Raw genomic sequence first — 25,174 nt, forward strand, 5'->3', positions numbered from 1 at the left:
CTTCAAGACAGCTGGAAACGGACTTGTATCTTTAGAACATAAGCTAATATATTGTAATTTTTACTATGAAAAAGAAACTTGTTAATCAGGAATTTAATCACAGGCTTTGAAACCATATATTTAAATCTAGAGCATTTATCTCAAAATGTGATTTGTATTTATGGTGGTATACATTTTATTTGTGGAACAGAAAGAAATGGAAGATGCAGGGCTTGATTTGACTGTGTACATAGTTTGTGAATTTGTCAGCAAACCCTGAGGCAGGGGCAGTATCTTAGATCTGCACTAAGAAACCTGCTGTCCTTGTTACTGTGGATGTTTATGTGGTTTCCAAACAGAGATGGATAAGTACCAGTAATGGTGGATTTTCTCTTTACAAAGAAATTTCTCATGAGCCTCTCCTAACAATGTCAGATGTGGAAGGTGTAGAACTTGTTAACACCTCTTATGACACTTTATGTATTATTCTTCATAAGGAAAGCCATTTTGAGTATCTTTAGAACAAATTAATCAAATATAAAAAGTTATAAAGAGATAGTAGCTTTTACAGACAGTGAGGTTAGAATTGTGAATCAGCCCTTTTTTAATTCTGTTTGCCTTCTGTTTTCCTCACTGAGTAGAACAACGTAATGAAATAGCTGTACTTGAGTTTTTAAAGTTATTGATTTAAAACAATGAATGCACTACGGAAGAATTAACAAAGAGATGAATAATGTTAAGTGATAAATTAATTTTTTCAACGTTTGCAATTGAAATCAAGAACTGCATGGTCCATATCAACAATAAGTTGAGAAAATAAGATGAAATTCCAAGGAAAAGGAAAAAATATATATAGAGATCTTAATGATTACTAAAAGAAAAAAAAAAAAAGTAGTAAAATTAACGATGCTGATTCTGATGTCAGTAATATCGACCCTTCAACTGATGAATTGCAACAACCAATCCACAGGCCAGATTTTTTAGTTCTACCTACAGAACACTCAGAGATGAGGAGTTCTCCAGAGGTTGATGGATATTCAGAGTGATAACAAGGAAAAAGGACATTTTCAAAGAGAACAGCAGCAGCTTAGAAACAAAGGAACGCCAAAAACACATCATAGCACACTGAATTCCAGCCACAGAATGTTGGCACAAGTAGCACAGGAACAACCAGACAAACAGGAGGGCAACAGCGACAACCTCAGAGATAATGAAAAGGAAATAAATAATTATGCTCCAAAACTTTAAAGTTTGCAGCTTAGATAACAACTTTAAATACACAAGAAATGTTATTGCTTCATAGTTTCATAGTTTCATAGTATAGTACTAGGCTATCTGCCCTGGGGCATTTGTAAGCCTAGCCATAGTGTTTGCCACCCCATGAAATGGTACAAAATGTACAGAATAAATCTAGAATACTGTGCCTCTGTCTAGTAGTGACACAGTGAAGGTCCCCTTATATAATAGAATTAGTTTACTGTGCCCCTGTCTAGCAGTGACACAGATGTGACCCCTGGGGTAAACTTACGATCTCCCATCCACTCATCAAAATTTCATTCCATAAGAAAGGGCCAATGCAGTTGACACCATCATCTATGTTAAATCTTATATCAGAAAGTTGAATGTAAAATGTTTCTATGAAGACATATTTTGGGACAGGAAAAAGAAGAGCACATTGTTGAAACCCCACCCCCCCCTTTACATCCTAGACTGCAAGCTTTTGAAAATAGCCGTGAAACAGGTATTCAGGAAGTTTTAAATAAAACTCCTAGAACATTGTATAATTTGTCACAGAAACACTTATGTAGCTAAGCCACCACTGCAGCCGATCTTTAAAAAGGTTCAGTGAAACTTAAACACAGTCTAGGTTAACTCCTTCAACCCTAGTGATGCGTCCAGGCATTTCTATGGGATCATCCTAGTGGTGTATCCAATATTACCTGTTCATATTTATATATAGATAATTCTAACATTATGCTACAGACAAGCCATCAAAAGATTTCATCTTAAAGTTATTACACAAGGGCAGGGCAACTGTGTTGACACTTGACCTTTGTCTAGTGCTGCTAAAGACATATTAAATGTTGTTCATATATGACATTTATATTGCCATAATTTTATAGTTCTCTATTCAGCAGCCACATGACAGACTGAACTGCTGAGCTTCATAGAAAACTCATAGCTGGATCAAGAAAATACTGTTTTGACAATATGTGTGTAGCCCAAATAGTTAGTGAGATATTTTACGTTGTCCGGAAAGGGTTACAAAATTAATATTTGTTATATTTATTTTGACTTATAAACTCTGGTTTAAGACTTAGGATCTAATAAATGTGCCTACTGTAAACATTAGTTTGTGCAGAATGATTCCCATTTTAACTGCAGCTCTAGAAATATGGACATTTGTTTGAATAGTAAGGACACAACTTGATTTTGTTAAAAGGTTTTGGATGCAAGCCATTGGAAATTAAAATACATACTTCCCGAGCTCCATTGCTGTGAATGAGTTATGATTTGCTTATGCAGTTATATGTAGAGTAGAGTTATATGTAGATAAAGGAAGTCAGATTCCGTATTTTGAGTTGGAGGAGTTAGTTTAGCAGGAGAGAACACTATATATCATCTTATATGCCGCGGTGGTATGGCAGTAGCATTGTTACCTCACAGCAAGAGGTTCTCCCATTCGATTCTCGGCTTGGCTTGGGAGTGCCTTCTGTGTGGAGTCTGCATGTCCTCCCCACGGTTGGGTAGCGTTCGAAAGACATGCATGCATAAATGGGCATGCCTTCGTTGAAGGTTGGGCGTCGAGCTGGCACCTCAGCGTTTCATAAAAATCTACTGCCAATCATTAGCGGACCAGAGTTCCGCTGTGGCGACCCCTTACCGGGAAAAAGCTGAAAGACAAACAACAACAACAACATTAATAACAGACATATTACTTTCAGTTTTGTGTTGCCTATCTTGTCTAAATAAAATTAATCCTAGGAATAGTATTTCAGCAAGAGAGGTGTTGTATCTTAGCCAGGTTTCTTTGATAGATGAATTATTAGAGTAATGTGGGAAATACGTGTGTGCAGTGAAAGCAGTGTGTCGCAGATACTGTGGGCATTAGTAGGGTGTAACATTATACAATGTGGTCTGTTCCAGCAGTCACTGAGTCATCAGAGGGATTAAGGGACAGGATTAGGATGTATAGCTCCACTTAAAATGAAGGCATGGGAGGCAGAACATATGCTTATACATGTATATTTTTTTCAACATGAATACATAGACATTTTCAGACTCAGACTTGGAGTAAAAACTCAAAAATCATGAGATAACATGATATCAAAATACACAAAAAAAATAGTGAAAAACATATATTGGTAGTAAAATATCAAAGCAGAAAAAAATTATCAAAATACTTTACCAGTATGGCATGCACAGTATATACAATATAATATATATGTGTGATAGTAACTAATATGAATAATGAACCACATTTCTGAGCACTTACATGAGCAAAGTGTCTGATATTTCATTTTTGAGAAATTGGTGGAATACTTCCATTTTAAGACTTACGTGGTATATTTGGAACATTACAGAGAGGAGAAAAAAAAGAAAAAAATCCTCTCATACTTTCTCTAAAATGTTATAATATTAGAGGGATGAAAGAAGAGTTACATTTTACAACTCTGTGAATGCGAGTTATTGATTGTGTTGAGTAGTAGATGTTGAAATCTTTTACATTTGAGTGAATAAACTAATTTTTTTCTCAGCTTCTTTGAAAAACAGGGTATGTTTCATTACTTTTTAGGGGGCAAGCAGTGATTCCGAAAGTTTGAGTGCTGATATCAAAATGCTATGATCACAGCAGGCATTTTGTTGTTGGAGTTATGAATATTTAAATTCCGTGATTCAATAAACTCCGTGTGTGGGGTCGTGCATGGTGAGCAGCAGAGCGCAATGCATATTCATGCCAAACACCATGTTTAAGCGAGGTTTCGTGGCTGGTAAGTGAACACAGATAGCACTCCTGTTTAAATCAGAACACTGACGGTCCGTGGTTTTGTGCAGAATGCCACAATGATCATCAGGGCTTCACAGATAGCTCTCAATCTCTTAGTGCAAGACATCTGGACAAAAGCCAACATAATGGGGGGACAGTGACCCAGAAATTGTAGCTATTGGCTGTTTGAGCAGTTGTTTTTTCCATCTCTTTCAACTTTCTGGTTTGAAAGCCGCACTTGTGCCTGTTTCCTGCTTTTCCTATAACTAGCCTAGTCCAGTTACAGAGTTGCTATATCTAGGATTGTTAGTAAGCTTCTGAGCCCCCCAAGACTTTCTGTGTTGGAGGAAAGCCTTCTAGCTTATCAGTGGGAGTTGTAAGCACTAGGTAGCCTATCCTCCATGGGAAGAGTGAGTTTTGGCCCAGAAATTATAGTTTATTTGGCCGTTTGGGTAGTTTTCCATCTCCTTCAACTTGCTGGCTTAAAAGCCTACGTTTGTACTTGTTCCCCGCCTTTCCTGTAACTAGTGTAGTCCAGGTACAGATTTGCTGTATCCAGGACTCTTTGTAAGCTTCTGAGCCCCCCAAGCCTTTCTGTGTTGGAGGGAAGCCTTCTAGCTTATCAGTGGGAGTGGTAAGCATTAGGTAGCCTATCTACCACAAGAGGAGTGGTTCCTGGCCCAGAAATTGTAGCTATTAGCCTTTTGGGAAGTTTTTTCCATCTCTTTCAATGTTCTGGTTTAAAAGCTGCACTTGTGCTTGCTTCCCACCTTTCCTGTAACTAGCCTAGTCCAGAAACAGAGTTACTGTATCCAGGACTGTTGGTAAGCTTCTGAGCCCCGCAAGGCTTTCTGTGTTGGAGGAAAGCCTTTTAGCTTATCAGTGGGAGTGGTAAGCACTAGGTAGCCTGTCTACCATGAGAGGAGAGGTTCTTGGCCCAGAAATTGTAGTTTATTGACCATTTGGACAGTTTGTCTGTCTCTTTCAACTTTCTGGACCACATCTGCGCTTGTTTCCCATCTTTCCTGTAACTAACCTACTGGGTAGCACTAGAAAGCCTTAAACCGATGCAAGTCTTCTAGCTTAGAAGACAGACTTTGGAGTGATTAACTATCAGTTTTCTGTACTTTCTTGCTGTAACTGTTGTCCGCCTAAATGCAGATTTTCCAGCGTTTATTGTGATTTAAAACTTGTTTTTTTCACATATTGTATTTATTTGACTGCCTGCCCTTGTAAAAAGTTGTTTTTTGTTTAAATAATTTAACTGTTGTTGGCTACACACTAAAGTGTGATAGCCTTTTCTGATCGTTTGTAGTTGTTTAAAGCTATTTTATGTGTATTTTTTTTTTTATTGTTTTTGCCTTATCTTTTCAAAAAAACATCAAAAAAAAAAAATTCCCTGTTTCCCGCCTTTCTAAGCTAGTATAGTCCAGTTTTCAGGCTAGTGCTGAATTCCGGGCTGTGATGCTAGTTTCTGAGTTGCCCATACCTAACTTGGATAAAAGGACTTTTCTCTGTTCACCTGTGAGAGAGGGGAGCTTTGAGCAACCTATCTTTCCCTGGAAGAGTGGTTCCAGCCCAGAAGTTAGTAGTTTATTGGCCATTTTGGGCTAATTTCTATCTCTTTCATTTCCCTACTATAAAAACCGCATTTGCATGGTTTTGCGCACCGGGCAGTGCCTGTTAGCTATGGTTAAATTATTCCTGGCTCCACTAAGTCTCTTCTTCAGCTTTTCCCTTGAAACTAGTCTAACTCTCAGCCTAAGCACTCAAAAAGCATCTTACAGCCCAGCACTTGCTCAGACCTAATAGCAAGCACTAATATGCCCTGACACTGATTGCCCAGCAGGGCAAGGCTCTTTATTCACCCCTCACCAACCAAGCGACTAAGCAGCTCACTCTACTATTCAGGCATGACCAAAGGGCAACTTCAGGTGCACTCTCCAGTCCAGCTGGTGAATCTGGGTATCCTGAGGCAAAGTTACAACTGCCTAATGTACACAGACAACCCTCTCCTCCTACCACAAAACACTAACATATGCGAGAGATGCAATTATACAGCCAAACTGGAAGCTAAGCTGTCTCCACCCAAGACTAGAACAGACAGTCAAGAGGAGAAGGTTAACACTTGCACCACACCTCCAGCCGCACACAGACCTACTAAAGCAGCACTGGCAAAAAATACACATAAATACACAAAATCATACTCTGAGGCTCAAAATGAAAACCTGCAAAAGCATCAGAGACCTCCAAAGCAGACACCCAAACAACCTGCACCTCCCGTCACAAACCAGACAACACATACAACACAAAATCATTGTGCCGCATAATCACAGCCCTTAAGGCGAAATAACATACCTAACACACTAGTAATAGGTGACTCTATAGTCAGGCACACTGACATCCCACTCACTAGGCTGGACAAGCAGAAGGTTACTGTTAGCTGCCTGTCAGGAGCCAGAATCTGCCACATAACACAAGCACTCAGGTCACTCCAGAACAAGTACAAATATGACTCTGTCATTGTTCATGTTGGTGTGAATGACCTGAGATGTACCTCCCTGGACTACATGAAAAGAGACATGGAAGAGCTCTCTGATCATGTAGCCCAGGCTGGTATGACCCTGATCCTGAGTAGCATCCTGCCCTCACCAAGAATGATACCTCAGTATAAAGAAAAAATGATCAATTTCAACAATTGGCTAAGCTTCTGGTGTCATTCAAAGGGGATCCAGTGTCTGTCAGCCTGGGATGACATGCTCGACAAGCCGCGTTGCTTCGCAAGAGACAGCTTGCACCTGTCACCCATAGGCTTTTGAATACTGGCCAAGGCTCTTGCTGCCCCCATAGTGCCTTTTTTAGGCAAGGCTGAAAAGTCAAACCCACCTCTGTAAACAGCACAATTAACAAAAAACTGAGGGTTATGCTACTCAATGCCAGGAGTTTAAATCTCAAAATGCATGCACTTGAAGCACTACTCAGTATGGAGGATGTCGACATCTGTGCAGTAACTGAAAAATGGTTCAAGGCTCCAGAGAGCACCCCAGCACTACCAGGCTACAACTCATACCACATGTTTCGGCCACATAACATGGACCGAAACACAAACGGAGGGGGTTTATCTATATTCATCAAGGATACCTACACCTCCAGGTTAGTGTTGCAGTATGATACCTCTGAGATCATCCATGTGCAACTAATATTGGGCAAATCTGCAGTGCAAATTGTGGCCTGCTACAGATCACCCTTCATGACTCAGGACCACCACTCCATCTTTCTGGAGACACTGGAAAACATGAAGGTCCTACCGAACACCCTCATATTGGGTGATTTCAATTACCCTACCATTCACTGGGAAAACTACTTGAGTACAAATTCTCAGGCCCAGTGCTTCCTGGAATTCATCAACTCAAATGCACTGGATCAGCTAGTAAACTCCCCCACCAGAGGTGAAAACATATTGGACCTGGTCATCACCAACATGGGCGACAGGTGTTCCAAACTGGAGGTCAACCTGTCACTGGTTAGATCAGACCATAAACTAATCACTCTGGATGTTCACACCCCAATACCACCCCCAACTAAGGAAACCACAATAAAAAACTTTTCTAAAACAAACTTCACCTTACTTAAGACAGAGGTGGTAAGTTTCACAGTGCCCACGCTAAAGGATAACGCTGCCTAAGATGCAGAAAACCTTTACAAATGCACTCTGTGAGCACCTACAAGGATGCATGGATCATGCTATCCCTAGCACAACCAAGACTCACTCCTCTAAGAGAAGGAAACCAGTTTGGTGGACCCCTGCAATAAACAGGCTATACAATAGAAGGAGCAAACTAGTTCAGAAAAAAAGCAAATCCCAAGAATAAAAGTCATTCCTGATCAGTATCAGTAAAAAACTATGGTCCCTCATGAAATCATCCAAGGCTAACTTCGAAAGAAAAATAGCCAAGGATTCAAAAGATAACCACAAAGCCTTCTTTAGCTATGTTAAGAATCTAAATGGCAACTTGCAGATATGCACTGAACTAGTGCAAAATAGCACAAAATATACTGAACCTACTGATATTGCCAACATCCTGGCAGATAGATTCAGTGCAAACTTCACCCCTCTCTCACCTCCAAAAGGGCCCACAACAATACCGGAAAAGTGTAGTGTCCAACAATTCACAGACGCACAGGTGAAAACAGCCCTTTCAAAAGCCAAAAACACAGCATCAATGGGACCAGATGGTGTCCCAGGCTGCATCTTGCATGAACTACAGAACGAAGTAACACCCCACCTAAACACGCTGTTCAACCTCAGCCTCTCCACAGGCTATGTGCCCATAGAATGGCACACAGCAATGGTTATTCCTCTCCACAAAGGAGGGGCCACAACTGACCTTGGTAACTATCGCCCCATAATCCTGACTAGCCTGGTCTGCAAGGCTATGGAGTGCATCATCATGGAACTCATTAACAAAGACATTGGGAACCTCCAAACACTTGACCTGACCCAGTTCAGCTTTGTTAAGGGCAGATCATGCCTACTAAACCTGGTTGATTTCTTCGAGACAGTCACCAAAGCCATAGATGAGGGAAAGGTGGTTCACCCAGCCTACCTTGACCTTGCCAAGGCTTTCGACACCATTCCCTACTCGGGTATTACAGAAAAACTCACCAGCCTGTACATAAACGCCTATGTCACGAGATGGGTTGCCATCTGGCTTTCAGACAGAACTCACACAGTAAGAATAGCAGGCTCCAGGTCTGACTCTAAACCTGTCACAAGTGTTGTCCTGCAAGGCTCATTCCTGGGACCCCTACTGTTCAGCATAAACTCCTCCGAAGTACAGGCAAACACAGGAGGACTATGGCTAACCACGTTCGCCGATGACTGCAAACTGGGAGCCATAATTGACTCTCCGGCTGACATGGACATCCTCCAAAAGGGCCTTACTGAGACAGACACCTGGTGTCAAAGTCATGGCCTCAAGCTAAATGCCAAAAAATGCATAGTCATCCCATTTGGGGAAAAACAAAACACCCACAAATTACCACATAGGTGGCAGCTCCCTTAATACAGAAGAGGTAGTAAGAGATCTGGGGACCCAAGTAGATAGTAATCTCTCCTTTGACAAGCATATTGCCAAAGTAGTTAGGAAATCCTTCTATGTGGCCCATCTAATTACTAAAGGGTTCGCATCTAGAAATAAAGAGTTTATAGTGCCCCTCTACTCATCACTCATTAGACCCATCATAGAGTACAATGCCCCATTTGGGATGTATCTCACAAGACACTTCCAACAGCTGGAAAGACCACAAAAGTACCTCACCAAGAGGATTACTGGCCTCAAACATATGTCCTATGCAGCCTGACTGGAAAAACTCCAGTTGTACTCAGTGGCATGTCGCTTACTCAGAGGTGATCTCTGCCTGACTTACAAAGCCATGTCCAACTCAGAATTGATGGACATACCCCACCTAAAGAAATCCAAGTCACTGCAAGCCACGGCTCTAGTGAGATAAATCTCGCCACAACAATAAATAGAACATGCTGGAGGGATAGATTCCTGTCACAGAGACTCCCCATGCTTTGGAACAAAATTCCAAATTACATCAGGCAAAGCCCCTCACTAACACTCTTCAAGAGAAACCTTGAAGAGTGGATGGGTAACAGGTTCATAGGTTCATAGGTTGGTACTAGGCTATTGGCCCTAGGGCCTATACAAGCCTAGCCATAACAATTCCCTGGCTATTTCTTCCCACACTATTTACTTCCCTGGACCCCTATCTAGCAGGGCGACTGACGTGATCCCCGGGGTGAATTTCCTTTCTCCCATCCAATCATCAAGGTTCCTTTTGAAGAGGGCCAAAGAGGTGCTCTGCTTGACATGTATGGGCAGTCTATTCCAGAGTCTGGGGAGTCTCTGGGTCAGGAACCTATCCCTTCAGCATGTTTTGTTTATTGTGATGACAAGATTTAGATCCCTGGAGCATGTGGCTCTGAGGGATTGGGATTTCTTTAAGTGTAGCATGTCCAACAGCTCTGGGTTTGACATGGCCTTGTATGTTAAGCAGAGATCGCCTCGGAGTAGACGATATGCGACAGAGTATAGCTGGAGTTTTTTTAAGGCGGTCAGCATAGGGCATCTGCTTTAGGCCTGTGATTCTTTTAGTAAGGTATTTCTGTGGCCTTTTCAGTTGTTGCAGATGTCTTGAGAGGTACATACCAAATGGGGCATTGTATTCTATAATGGGTCTAATGAGGGATGAGTACAGTGGGACAATGAAATCCTTTTTTCTGGATGAAAAGCCCTTAGTGATGAGGTGTGCCACATAGAAGGATTTCCTGACTGTTGTGGCGATGTGGTTATTGAAGGTGAGACCACTGTCCACCTGTGTCCCTAAGTCTCTTATCACACTTTCAGTATTTAGTGTACTACCACCTATGTGATAATTCACGGGTACATGTTTTATCCCAAAGGGGATAACTATACATTTCTTGGCATTGAGCTTGAGCCCATGGCTCTGGCGCTAAGCATCTGTTTAGGTAAGGCCCTTTTGTAGAGTATCCACATAATTTGGGGATTCAATACACCCCTGGGATCACTTCATTGGCTCTGCTTGACAGAGGATCAGTTAATTAATCAATGGGGAGGTGAAAGCCGACACACTCTGGCTAGACTTATAAATGCCCTTGGGCAAATAGCCTAGTACCTACCTGGGACCCAGAAATAAGGACATATTTTCCCTATAGAAATGTGCTAGAATAACTGGGGGGTTGTGTTAAGATATATGTCCTGAAGGATTTGAAGTACCAAACTCAGATGTATGCAATATTGAGTCAAATCAGTCCTGGGATCATCCCAGTGTTATGGCAGAAAGCTAGAAATTTGATAAGGAACACATCTGGATGTTGTGTGAAAATCTGGACAGTTGAGAGGTATGATATGCTAAGTATATGGTCCAAACGCAGTACAGGACAGTGGATCTACAGTGCAGAGTATTATGATATCTCATTCCTGGCATTCTGTACTGAAGCTGGGTAAATGATCTATAACAGAACATGGACTGCCATGTAAAATAAACACTCAGGGAACGTGTGTGTATTGAATAGGGACACACAGATGAATTGTAGGAATGAGCACAGGGAAAGAGAACCGGTGAAACTACCTAATGTACAACAGATGAGGGCATGTCAACGGATGACGGTGGTAACAGCAACACTAATCACATATCAATATGGTACAGTGGGGACTCCACAGTGACAATGTGCATCATGTGACTGTCATACAAGGTGACATAACAATGGGGAGGATATCTGTTTGAGATAAGCATCCTTACATGAATACTGCACAGGACATATATCAGGGATCTGGCATACAGTTGGGGTAGGGTATGTATCATGAAGTTATGCAAACCAATTTGCCTGAATATGAGTGGAATCTCAGCAGAGGTCTCCAGCAAGTGGGACACAGGTAAGGCCTCATGGACAACATTAAAAGAAGCAAGCACAATCTCAGATGATATCCTAATAATACCACCAGTAATCCCATGCCTCTGACATAATGTATGTGATTTAGAGTGATAAAAGATGATTCTGCACAAACTCACTTGTAAAACTATTATGATATGCACACTCTATGAGGGTAATCACACTCACTGTCCTGGCACTGTAACATTTGCTGGAGATGTTAGGAGGGACACCGCTATACCTGTATGAGACATTATGAGCAATACAGGCTAGTTGACTGGTGTGCATGGCATATATATATATATATATATATATATATATATATATATATATATATATACACACAGAGAGAGAGCACAATCCACACTGTCATGAATGATATCCATGCCATTCATGTTGTCAAACACCTATGCATAAAGAGTGTGCATCACCAGAACAGGTAGCACACACCATTCTGGTATAACAACTTGATGGGTGTTCTGCACCAACAGACAGTCATGTTTATGCCACAAAAAGAATACCTAGGTATGGCCAATATGATGTGTGTCAGCTCATTGTGACAAAGGTGGTACACTTTAGTTACCCATCACTGGAAGATGTGTAGGGAGTTACATGGAGAAGGGTGCATTGTACTAATTTATTGGTGTGATGAAGGCTGGGAACTGTGGAGGTATTATGGCCTCTGATGTGGATGTACTTCACATACTCAGTACTTGTGTTACATACAAAGGAGTGGGCAGCACTGTGACCACATGCTGGTGGATGTTCCACTTACCATCTACCCCAGGACACAGATTACATTGTTTTGATTATAGGGTGTAATGTGCACATTATACTTGGGTTGTGTATTTACTTTCCTGATGTAACAAATCCCCCCATGTTGTCTTGTCATGACTTTGGCAGCGATCTTTGGTATGTTTTGATACTATCTGTATTTTACTAATATCACAGTTGTCGTCAATGATTTCACATAATCTGTAGTCCTTTAGGCAGTTGTTTGGACACAGGACCTGTATGTCATCTGTGATGTCCATCACTTAAATAATAGACAGGAAAGCACCTAGCAGGCAGGGTACAGACCTGATCACTGAGCCTATGATATGTGTAATTTCACACATTTCAACATAGTGAGATGTCACGTATGTGATACACTATTTGGTGACACTGCTGTTTATGGCAACATCTGACAGTGTTCATTGAATACTTTAGTGTGAATTTGTGGCAGATGCCTTGGCCTGGTTAAGTTCCATAGGATGATAGTGTTGTCATCATGCATGTCCTCAATGACCTCTATGAGGACATCTAACAGATGTAACAGACGTGATGTAACATTAACAACTCACAAAGATCTGTTGTACATAGCCGGGATATTACTAGTGTCCATTTAGAAAAGGTCCATGATGACATGTTGGTCTACCTCACAGTTGAGGAAAGTCAGGATGTGTCGATACATCAGACCTCTCAACCATACTCAATTCCTTGGTATTTACCAGTTTAGAGGTCAAAATAATGGGGTGCCACAAATTCCCGAGTGGCCCCTTTAATTTCCAAATTTCCCAGGTTGTTTTTCAATATATATATATATTTTTTTTGTGAATGTTGCTGACATCATCACATGCAAGCACGCATGATGATGTCAGCTTCATGAGCAGTGCCAGCCTCTCGGAATTTGCCTGATGGCTGGAGGGGGTGTGTCTATTAACATGTTATGCGTTATCTGTGCTCTTCCTTCCATCTGAACAAGAGATTGCCAAACGTTTTGCAAGTAAGTTTGGTAAATGTAATTATTGCTGCTGTGTGCTGTGTTTATTAATGTGTTATCTGTCACCCACACAAGAAATGTCTGTTTTGCAAGTAAAAATTTACAGCTGTGCTGATAGTGATAGTATATGCTCTTCCTGTCCACCAGCACCCGCACAAGCCATTTGCAAGTTCATATTCTGTCTGCCCACACAAGCAAAAACTTTATTGCTGATAGTGATAGTGCAGTATATTCTCTGTTTACTTTACTTTACTGTGTGCTGAAGTTATCTGTTTACTGTATATGCTGAAATGCTGATAATATTGGAGCTAGAGTTTTTACTGTGTGTGCTGAAGTTATCCGTTTACTTTACTGTGTATGCTGACAGTATTGGAGCTGGAGTTATAACCATTTATTTTATATATGGAGCTTCAAGCTTCTTGTTTTATTGCTGATAGTATGTACTCTTCCTGTCCACAAGATTGCCTTTCCCAAGTAAAACTTTACTGCTGTGTTGATAGTGATAGTATATGCTCTTCCTGTCCACCAGCACCCACACAAGCCATTTGCATGTTCGTATTCTGTCTGCCCGCACAAGCAAAAACTTTATTGTTGATAGCATATGCTCTGCTGGAGTTATCTGTTTACTGTGTGTGCTGATAATATTGGTGCTGCAGTTATCTGTTTACTTTAGTGTGTGTGCTGAAGTTATCCATTTACTTTACTGTGTGTGCTGATAGTATTGGAGCTGGAGTTATCCGTTTACTTTACTTATGGAGCTTCAAGCTTGCCATTTTATTGCTGATATTATGTACTCTTCCTGTCCACCCGCACAAGCAGTATGCAAGTTCGTATTCTGTCCGCCCGCACAAGCAAGTTTATATTGTTTTGCACAAGCAAGTTCATATTGGTTTGCAAGTAAGATTTTATTGCTGATACTAGTTATCTGTTTACTGTGTGTATGTTGATTACTTTACTGTGTTTGGGGCCTCGGCAGTCGGCACTAATAGGAAGCTTTTGCAGTTTAGTGTAACTGTATGCATAAATAAGAACCGAGTGCCCCAGTCCATAATTTATAGCTACTACTGTCACTGTACTTAAACACAAGGGTAAGCCTCAGTAAAGTTTTTTTTTTAACCTAGCAATATAGTAAATATGTGTTAGCTACTAGCCTAGGGGAGAAGTGAGCTACTGGCTGCTGCAGGTAAGATTGTTTAGAGACTGCCTATTTCAGAAGATTCTCCATTGGCAAGTAAAGCTGTTTTTACAGTTCCTTGTTGAGTGGAGTTGGGCCACATGGATGGTAGTTGGTTACTATTTTAGGTAATCTCTTCCTTGTGGCAAGTCATGGGGGTGAGGCAGAGACAACAATGGTGATGGCTGAATATATAGGCATTCTACCTATATGGTGAGAGAGTCAGAAGTCAGCTGGGTGTGAGTATCAAATGGGGACAAATTAGTAGGCTTTAAAAACATGTCAAAAGACCAAATTGCTCAGGAGGTAAGGAGTGGTGGAATGGAGTTTTATTATCTCTGTGCCATGCTGCACAAACAGAAAAGTGGAGGTCAGGGCAGAGATAAGCTGTGATATGCAATGGGCTTCCTAACAGAGGCTTTTAAAATAATTGTAAAATGTCTATACAACTACAAGAGGTGGGGGGGGGGGGTGACTGATGGGCTGAATCTTCAGAAATTGCCCCAGACAAGACTGTAGTGTGGGGGAGTAGACCAAGGCATGCTTCATGGCATTTTAGTGAAACATGCAGGCAGGGGTGCATACCTCTCAACAATCCAGACTTTAGTGAAACATGCAGGCAAGGATGCATACCAAACCTCCCATGTGTGTGTGTGTGTGTGTGTGTGTGTGTGTGTGTGTGTGTCTGTGTGTGTGTCAGGCACGTATACCTCTGGGCTGTAATTCAGTTCTCCGTTCTTCAGTTTGTTTGAAAGTTGGTATCCCACACTTACAATGGAGTGGGTGGGGTTACATAATTATGTATGGAAATTTTATGTTACTCAGTGTACACATTTGTACCTATTTTTATGGGCCTTTGTCTAGATTTTTGATGTTTCCAGGTTGAGTGGTATGCTATACATGCATGCAAAAGGTGCCCCCCCCAACTCAGATGGATGCATGTTGATGTATACCCTTCTATGGCAACATAGCCCATGTGGAGGGTGTGTTGAAGTGTGTATTCAACTATATCAGGAATGTGGATGTGAGTCATGCCATAGATGATCTGTGCTATTGTCACAGCCCATTGATTCTGTGTGATAGGCCTGCATGAGGTTAAGACAGTGCATACTGCCTATTGTGATCTGGCCTACGGTTTTGACATAATCCCCCAACACAGGTATCATTGAAAAACTCTCCCAGCTGGGGATTAACCCTTACAGAACTAGATGTGTAACCAATTGGCTCTCCAACAGAACACATACTGTGAAAGTTGGTGAATCAACCTGTACCAGTAGAGCTGTCACCATAGGCATACCCCAGGGATCTGTTCTTTGCTCTGTACTGTTTGGACTCTATTTCTCAACAGTTCAGGTTAAAGTATATGGCCTTTGGCTTACTAAGTTTGCTGATTCTTGCATATTGGGTGCAATCATTGAATCCACCAATGATGATAACATACTACAGGAGGAGCTAACATAGACAAATGATTGGTGACAAAGCCACGCAATCTACAAATAAATGCAGAAATGTGTCTTTATGCTGTCCTTCTGAAGAGTGAAATTCCACGCCCATTACAGCATTGATAACAGTCCTGCTATGCTGAAACCCAGTGCTGTAAGCACTGGGAACACATGTAGATCACAATCTGAACTTCGACCACTAAGTGTACACACTGGTATTGAAAGCCTATGTTGTTCACATCATAAGTCACACCATCATATTCAGATCTTAGGACTGTATGACAGCACTATACTCAAACCTCAACAGAGCACTAGTAGAGTATAATGCTCTGTTTTACATGAATCTCACCAGACACATGTAGCAGGTGAAGAGACCACAGGGGTTTCTCATCAAGAAAATACATGGCCTACAAATCATGCCATGATGTATGTGGATAGACTGAAAGCCATGTAACTGTAATCTGTATTGTATAGGATGAGGTGACTTCTGCCTGGCCCCCATCAGTTTTGGCCGACATTCTGCCAACTTGGGAAACTGCAAGTAGACCACATGCCGTCTCCAGGTTTTCATAGTAAACTGATATATATATATATATATATATATATATATATATATATATATATATATCTCGAGCTCATAAAGTGGAACGATCGGAAGATCGCAACCCCAGAAGCTTGAAATTCAAAATCTCAAATGTGGGAGATTTTGAATTAGCGGTTCTGGTGTTGTGCTGTCTTCATGGATTCAGGTAAGTGTTTATGTTTAAGGGTGTTGGGTAGGGGCTGTAGTGTGTGCTAGTGTGTGTTGTTACTGTGATGTGTGTGTGCAAGAGGAATGTAGTTTGTGTGGTGGTGTTCATATATGTGTGTGTGTATGTAGTGCGACCTTGGAGTTAGAATATTTAAGTAGTGGGGGTGTGGGGGCACAGCCCCCCACATGGAGGGTGCAGGGGGGCTTGCCTCCCTGCATATAATAAGGGTAGATGTGTGTTCTTGTTTAGTTGTGTGCGTATGTGTTGTATTGGTGTTTAAAAGTGTTGGGAGTTTGAATTTCGCGGTTTTGTGGTTTTGAGATTTAGGCTTTCGCGGTTTTGTGGTGTTGGGTATTTGGATTTTCCACTTTATGGGCATGAGATTCTGAAATTCGAGATTTCAGAATTTCGAGCCGATAAAGTGAATCCATATGTATGTATATATATATATATATATATATGTAGAGAGAGAGGGGGGGGATAGACACACACACATACACACACACACACACACACACACACACACACACACACACACACACACACACACACACACACACACACACAAAACCTAAATAGTTAATTCCTGAACAAACTTAGTCTGAGAGGAAAAAAAAGGGCAATGAAAACCTACAGTGTATCAAACCAGTAAATGTGCTGTAAAGAATACAAACAAATTGAAACAATTATATTGCCTTTTCACCATTTTCAAAATGGCTTTTACCGCCAAGAAAGACAGAGTATGTGCAGTTCAGTGCAGTACAGCAGTAGAGAAGCAGTCATTGCAATCCTAGACTATGGAAGTTCTGAAAGGAGCCCAGAATGCTCTCTAATATTATTACATGCATATCAGCAGAGGCATATGCTGAAATTATATTTACATGACCCATGTATTGGCAGTGGAGTTTCTAAATGTTAAGGTTCAACAATATGCATGAAGGAGGCCATATGAACTCCTGACATTAAGTAAAATGTCAGGAGAAGTGAGGAAAAAGGTTTCCTCTGTGTCTCATCAAGTCTCAATTTCACAAAGTATTATACAGATAAATCAAGGCAGATACAAAACCTTCGACTTGATGACTTTCACAAAAAAAACATTTGCAAGGGGACATACCCTTACTGCACCCCCCCTTACTTATATACATATTAGTCATATATTTATGGAGAAAACAGAAAATCACACAGAAAGGGAATCATTACCAGCATACAAGCAGACAATGTATTGCCAACGATTTCCTATGGAAAACAGTGATCAAAGAGATCAACACTGGGAAGCTGAGCTCATTGAGTTTAAACCTCATCCACTCTACTCTCAGTGACAAGTAAGGTAATAGACAGAAACATCAAAGGAGCCGAGGAGTCTTAGAAGTATCATGATATAAAGCTGCTATAGTGGCATTAAAGCCTTGCCTACGGCCCAGCTGACCTGGTTTCAATTAGAAGCTCAGGCAACTGACAGTGTGGCAGGGAAGGGATGGGAATGCCCATAATAGCTGGGGGCACAATTATTGATATGCTTCCTAAATGAATGGAGGTATGGTCCAAAGAAGTGAGTTGCTTTCAGATGCTATTAACAAGCAAGGAGGGGAGTGAGTATTACATAAACAGGACATAAAAAAAAAAAAAACGAGACAGAATGACAGACAAGCTGAGTCCCCAGAATGCCATTAGGATCCACAACCAGACTCAGCAATACCAGAGGCCATACTAAGTCTGGGGGATAGCAGGAGGATTACTGTAGACCCGATGTGGATGGGCCACTGGGGGCATTCTAGTACAAGTGAGGTCCATGGTGACAAAAAAAAAACTTGATATTATGGCAACCAAGTGAAACAGTTAAAAGTTACAGCACAACACTCCTAAATTACCTAAAGTAACAGAAATGTACATACTCTTCCAGGTACAGAAACATCATTAATATAGTTTTAGATTAACTCAGAGAAAAAGTGAACTGCCTAAATCTTTCTAAATAGTGTACAGGCCAATAGAAAGTTGTTAAGACCACAATAAGGCAGTTAAGAGGAAACATATTTCACTGTATATGGGTTTATGTCATGATATACAACCTTTGATCCCTGGACTGAGTATTTCTAATGCCATTTGACTTGCTGATTTGAAGTAAATCCATCAATATTGGTTGGAGGATGCTTTGTATGCCAGACACAGGACATTTCTTAGCAGTCTGTAGGATACCAAGTATAGTGACAGGGTTTTGAGTCAGTCCATGTAGAACATATTGTTTAGGTCTTGAATCCTTTTAGTAAGGTATCTCTGTGGGCGTTCCAGTTGTTGTAGTGTCAGGACAGATACATGCCAAAGAGGGTATTATACTCAATAACTGGCCTAATGAGGGCTAAGTAAAGGGGAACAATGACATCTTTAAATCTAGATGCAGTCCCTTTGTTTATAAGCATATGACAATGGACACATATTGGTCAAAAGTTAGGTCACTGTCCACATATGTTCCCAAATCCCGAACAACTGGATCAACTCTTAGGGGCTTATTGTCAATGTGGTAGTTCCCTGGAGTAGATGACTTCCCAAAGGATATGATGATGCATTTTTGGCCTTTAGTTTCAGTCCATGATTCTGCACCAGTTATTTGTTTGGGCAAACCTTCCTGCAGGATGGCTAGGTCATCTGAGGATTCAGTGACTGCTCCCAGCTTGCAGTCATCTGTAAACTTAGCCAGACAGAGTCCTTTGGTATTGGCTTTTACTTCAGAGAAGTAGATGCCAAACAGGAGAGGTCCCAAGACTGAGCCATGTGGGACTCCACTGTTGACTGCTGTCTTTGTGGAAGGGGATTCCTCTATTTTGATATCCTGCATCCTATCTGTCAGCCAGGCAGCAATCCAGTGGGTGATGTAGGAACTTATTCCCAGTTTATTTAGCCTTTCTACTATGCCTGAGCGGTGAATCATGTAAAAAGTATTGGCCAGGTGAAGGTATGTAGTTCATTCAGAGGTTATGTTTTTGTCACTCAAATAAAGAAATTGATCATTATATAGTGCTGAGTTCTAGCAAATGGTTGGGGCAGTGGCTTGATAGACCTTAAAAACCCAAATGTGGCTAAAGGACATGCTTGTAATGCCTATCTGAACTTCTGCGTGAGATGAGTTCATCTCCCACCTCTGGAAGTGCTCCTTCCATGACACTTAGCAGGATGATGATTTGGAATTTGCAAGGTCTCAGAAGCTGAAGGGAAGGTAAGAAGTTTTGGCCAAATGTTTTATGGTGCTTGTTAAGCTGGTGATCCCAGACCAGCTGGTAGAGATCAGCAGTGAAGGAAGCAGTCTGGCTAAAGAGGCCCTGCATGCAATGGTAGTGAGGATGTTAAGGTCTGACAAAAAGGGTCCTGACACTGTAGGAAGGCAGCAGTTCTGGCAATTACTGAATTGATGGCTTAGATGTGGAAGAGACTTGGCACAACCATGAAGAATGAGTTTTGGATGGCCTCAGAAAGGATATAACAAACTATCCTGTAACTCAGAAGAGGAGGCAGGATATTGGCTAAGACATTCTCAACAAGGGTAGATAAGTACTCACCTCATCTAATATAACTGTTGAGAGATAGAAGGAACATTGTAAGGAATTCCTGAACCCAGTAAACATATCCTCCTCTGAGGAGGTGGTGCAAGAAGCAGATGGTGAAATCTGATCCATTTCAGCAGATGAGGTCACAACAGCAATTAATTCTGTTTTCAAGACTGTGAAAGTGGATGAGATCCAGGTGGAATTGCTAAAATTGTTGCGCACTGTTGGGGTATCATGGCTAACACATTTTTTATTGCTGTGTGGAAGGCTGAGACAGCACTTCTGACCTGGAACCATTTTCAAAAAAAGGGTGATAAAAGGATAGATTCCATCTGCAGAAAGATCACACTTCTAAGCCTTACTGGGCAAGCATGTGCCAGGAAAAGAAACTTTGTCCAGTAGTTGTGCTTTTGATTCAGAGGAAACTGTGCAGATTCTATTCTGGCTGTGAAACAGTGGATCATCTCTTTGTCCTTGCACACATATTGGAGGAGTCATTGGAGTTTGGCAATACTTTCTGCATGTATTTTGTGGCCTTTAAGAATGCATATGATTCTGTACCCTGTTAAAGACTGCAGTAAGAGATACAACAGTACCAGTTCCTGGTTCATTGCTGCATGCCATTTATTCTCTGTATAAAGGGAATGAAAGCTGAGTCTGCTTTCTCAATGTTATGTCAAATACGTTCAGGGTGGGCATAGGACCCGAGCAAGGTGAGTCTTGTCTCCACTTCTGTTTGTGATTTTCATGGATAGTATATGAAAATGCAGCCAATATTCAGAGAGTATCCTGTCTGGGACATGTGAGTGACATATTTATTGCTTGCAGGTGATGCTGACCTATTAGCTTCAGCTGACTTGAAGTGCCAGATTGTACCAAAGTGATTCACTTATGATTGTGAATCAGTCAGGATGAAAATCAGAACTTTCAAATCAGAGGCCATGACTTCCCAGAAAAAAAGTGAGCTGTCCTTTGCAGGTTAGGGGAGCAGCTACCTCAGGTGGGGCAGTTTTAAGTATCTGGGGGTTGTGCTCATCAGTGGAGGTAGATGAAATCTGCAGATTAACCAGTGGAAGCAGAGCCAACACTCCAGGCTTTGTATCAGAACACAGTGGTGAAGTGAGTGCAGAGTCACAGGGTGAAGCTTTCAGTTTATTGGTCGGTCTGTACCCTCACACTCACCTATGTTAATAAGATTTGGCTAGTGACTGCAAGAATGAGATTAATATGAGTAGCAGAAAAGAGGTTCATTTGCAGGATAATTGCAATCACTCTCCATGACAGACTGAGGAACTTGGCAATCCAGCAAGAACTTGGGGTACAGATGCTACTCATCCATACTGAAAAGTGTCAGTTGATATGGTTTTGTACCTTGTGAAGATGTTGCCCAGAGAAGGTATACCAAGCACAACCCAATGGGAGGAGGCCCTGGGACAGACTCAGGACTCACAGGAGGAATTATATCTGTCAGCTCACCTGGAAATGACTGGGATTGAAGAATAAGATGGAGACTTGCTAGGAATAAGAAAATCTGGATGATTCCAAAATGGTGGACAGCCTGTAAGCATACTGCCAGTGCAGCTCCTTGCATTCCTATACTATAATCTGACTTCAAACCAGTGCATCGCTTGGGAAAAGTATACCAAACATCAATGGATTAAAGCAGAAATACGAGTACTTACCTGTTTCATCTTTATTTTTCAAAAATTCTCTCATTCTGAAGGAAAAATAATTACTTGTTGGAAACAGAGCCCTGAACCACATGGTATGGATTCTTCAAGACCAACAGGCCGAATAAGAGGAAAGTAAGAAAAAAAACAACTTTCATAACAAAACATCATTTAAAATTCTGCACTACTAATAGGAATCTAACTTTGTGGGAAGAAATTTCCAGGGAATTGTTATGGCTAGGCTTGCATAGGCCTTAGGGCCAATAGCCTAGTACCAACCTATGAACCTATACAAGATTAATGGAGAATCAGCCAGATCGGATGGAAACTGTAATCACAAAAACCAAACTGTCTGCAATTACTACTCCTGAGAAAGAAACCACTTCTAAAAGGCAAAAAATTAACAAGCAACAACAAGAAGCTGGTAAAATGTGTCAAAGATTAAAACAGGAACAACCTTTAACACTGGAGGATCTGAAAACTGCTTTACAACCTTTACAAACAGAAGTGCAGGGTTTCTCTCATAAACTAACTACATTTGGCTCTACTCTGGACCAAATTGTGCTTAGGCTAGAACAAAATGAAGCTAAAGTTATGGACAATGAGCTAAAAATAAATGAACTGCAACAAAAAGCACAAACCAATGACACCATAATTAAAGAATTACAGCAAAAAATGCTAGACTTGGAAGCTAGAAGCCGGAGAAATAATTTTATCATAAGAGGTATTCCAGAGAGCTTTGATAATCCACAACTTATTCCAATAATAAAAGAAATACTAAGCTCTCTTCTGACTAATAAAGATCTCCTGGATGAGATAGTGATTGAAAGAGCCCACAGAGCTATTAAGCATACACAAACAAGTGATCTTCCAAGACAAATCTACATCAGACTGCTTAATTCAGCACATGTTCAACAGATACTGTCAGCTTATAAAGTTAAAAAGAATGTTACATGGAGAGCACATAAAATTATGATTACTCAAGATCTTCCTTTAGAAATTAAACAAAATCGACAGAAACTCAGTAAATACTGCACTTACCTCATTGAAAATAAGATTTGTTTCCAAATGAAATATCCTGCAACTTTAACATTTTATTACAAAGAAGAAAAATATCCCTGGAAACACCTGACCAGGCAAAATCCACCTTTCTGCGTCTCTTCAAAGTTAATCCTGTCTGAGACAACTCTTTTCATATCTTTTGATCCAAAAACAACATTTGGAAGGCTAAACAAGTGCTACAGCTCCAAAGAACTACAGGACAGAAGAATATACCACTCTTATGGGAAACTTCAAGCAAATGGATGTGGAATGTGTTCTAAATAACTCTGCTTACCTGCCTGTAAAGAAAACGTTTTTGTTACACTGTAATACTTAAGGTACTGTCTTTTAATAACTGCCTTCTACATTTAAAAGCTGGAAAGCTACCTAACACTGACTGCATAGAGAAATGACTTTAAAGTGCATTTACAGTTTACAAAAAGGAGTGTTAAACTACATTTAAATAATGGGATATAACCTTTGATATAATAGTTTAAGTAGTGTAAATACTAGACATTAGTAGTTTCAGTTAAAATGTATAATCATTATTCTACTGACATAATCATTGAATTGCTTTTAAGTGTGTCTGTGAGCAAGGTACAAGAACATTTCTCTTTTTTTTTCTCCCTGTTTGTCCAGTAGATGGCACTGGTTAATTATTAATATATGAGTTCACAATGATGTGCTTGTATGGCTTTTGCCAGTGCAGTGTTAAATGAAGTTTCCAATACATTTTAAAGAACCACAGTTAGTTGCTGTTAGCAAGAATAAGGCAAATGTTGTTAAATATTAAAGTGCTGCCTTCTCTAAATGTTTAAAATGTATAATCATTATTCTACTGGCATAACCATTGAGTTACTTTTAAATGTGTCTATGAGCAAGGTACAAAAACATTTCTCTTTTTTTCTCTCTGTTTGTCAAGTAGATGGCACTGGTTAATTATTAATATATGAGTTCACAATGATGTGCTTATATGGCTTTTGCCAGTGCAGTGTTAAATGAAGTTTCCAATACATTTTAAAGAACCACAGTTAGTTGCTGTTAGCAAGAATAAGGCAAATGTTGTTGAATTTTAAAGTGCTGCCTTCTGTAAATGTTTTAAATGTATAATAATTATTCTACTGGCATAACCAATACTTTTAAATGTGTCTATGAGCAAGGTACAAAAACATTTTTCTCTTTTTTTCCCCTGTTTGTCCAGTAGATCGCACTGGTTAATTAATAATATGAGTTCACAATGATGTGCTTGTATGGCTTTTGCCAGTGCAGTGCTAAATTAAGTTTCCAATACATTTTAAATAATCACAGTTAGTTGTTGTTAGCAAAAATAATGCAAATGTTGTTGAATTTTAAAGTGCTGCCTTCTTTAAATGTTTAAAATGTATAATCATTATTCTACTGGCATAACCATTGAGTTACTTTTAAATGTGTCTATGAACAAGGTACAAAAATATTTCTCTTTTTTTTTCCTTGTTTGTCCAGTAGATGGCACTGGTTAATTATTAATATATGAGTTCACAATGATGTGCTTGTATGGCTTTTGCCAGTGCAGTGTTAAATGAAGTTTCCAATACATTTTAAAGAACCACAGTCAGTTGCTGTTAGCAAGAATAATGCAAATGTTGTTGAATTTTAAAGTGCTGCCTTCTTTAAATGTTCATATATTGTACTTGTTTTTTGAAAATACTGTTTTGTAAACTCTTTAATAACTCTTGAAATGTTAAGAATTATAATATGTTGCTGTTACTACAAAACTTTTTATAAAAGCTACTTTTCTCTTTCTATCTATATAATAATTAAGGGTACAATTAACATAATATTTTAAGAAGTCTGAAAATGAATATGCAGTACATAAATAACAAAAGGAGCAGGATGGGCACAGTCTGTTAGCTGACGATTGTTCGCATTTGGAACAGTATGGGGATTATTGACATTCCTCTGATAAATATTTACTCCTTGTTGATAAAAATAATAGTCTCTTTTAGTTTCTTAACTCATGCACATTTACAAATACAGAGGGATGGGTGGTTAGGCACCTGTTTAGAGTTTAGAAGTCACATTTATTCTTAAGATAAATACACTAACAGACAAAGTTTATAACTGCATTTTTGAGTATCAACTAATGAGAAACATCAACAATACTAATAAAAATGATAACCATAGACTCCTGGAATGTTAAAGGGATGGTAGATAAAAAGAAAAGAAATTTAATCATGCACCTCACATACCAAACTAAGGCTGATATAACTTTCTTGCAAGAAACTCACTTAGATAACCAACTTTGGGTTAGGGAAAGGAAAAGAAAATGGGTTAAAACAATAGTTGCTGCAAATTATAGTTCTTTGTCCAGGGGAGTGGCCATTATAGT

The 25,174-nt window shown here is 40.1% G+C and overlaps 1 protein-coding gene across 1 annotated transcript in view; it reads left to right on the plus strand.

Moving 5' to 3' along the window:
• Nucleotides 1-25,174, plus strand: part of LOC122792408 (kinesin-like protein KIF28P) — a 1,102,337-nt gene that overhangs the window by 100,429 nt on the left and 976,734 nt on the right. The gene's annotated exons all lie outside the window — the stretch shown is intronic.

This window comes from Protopterus annectens, chromosome 1.part2 (assembly GCF_019279795.1).
Source record: "Protopterus annectens isolate FY-2018-M chromosome 1.part2, PAN1.0, whole genome shotgun sequence".
Lineage (NCBI taxonomy): Eukaryota > Metazoa > Chordata > Ceratodontiformes > Protopteridae > Protopterus > Protopterus annectens.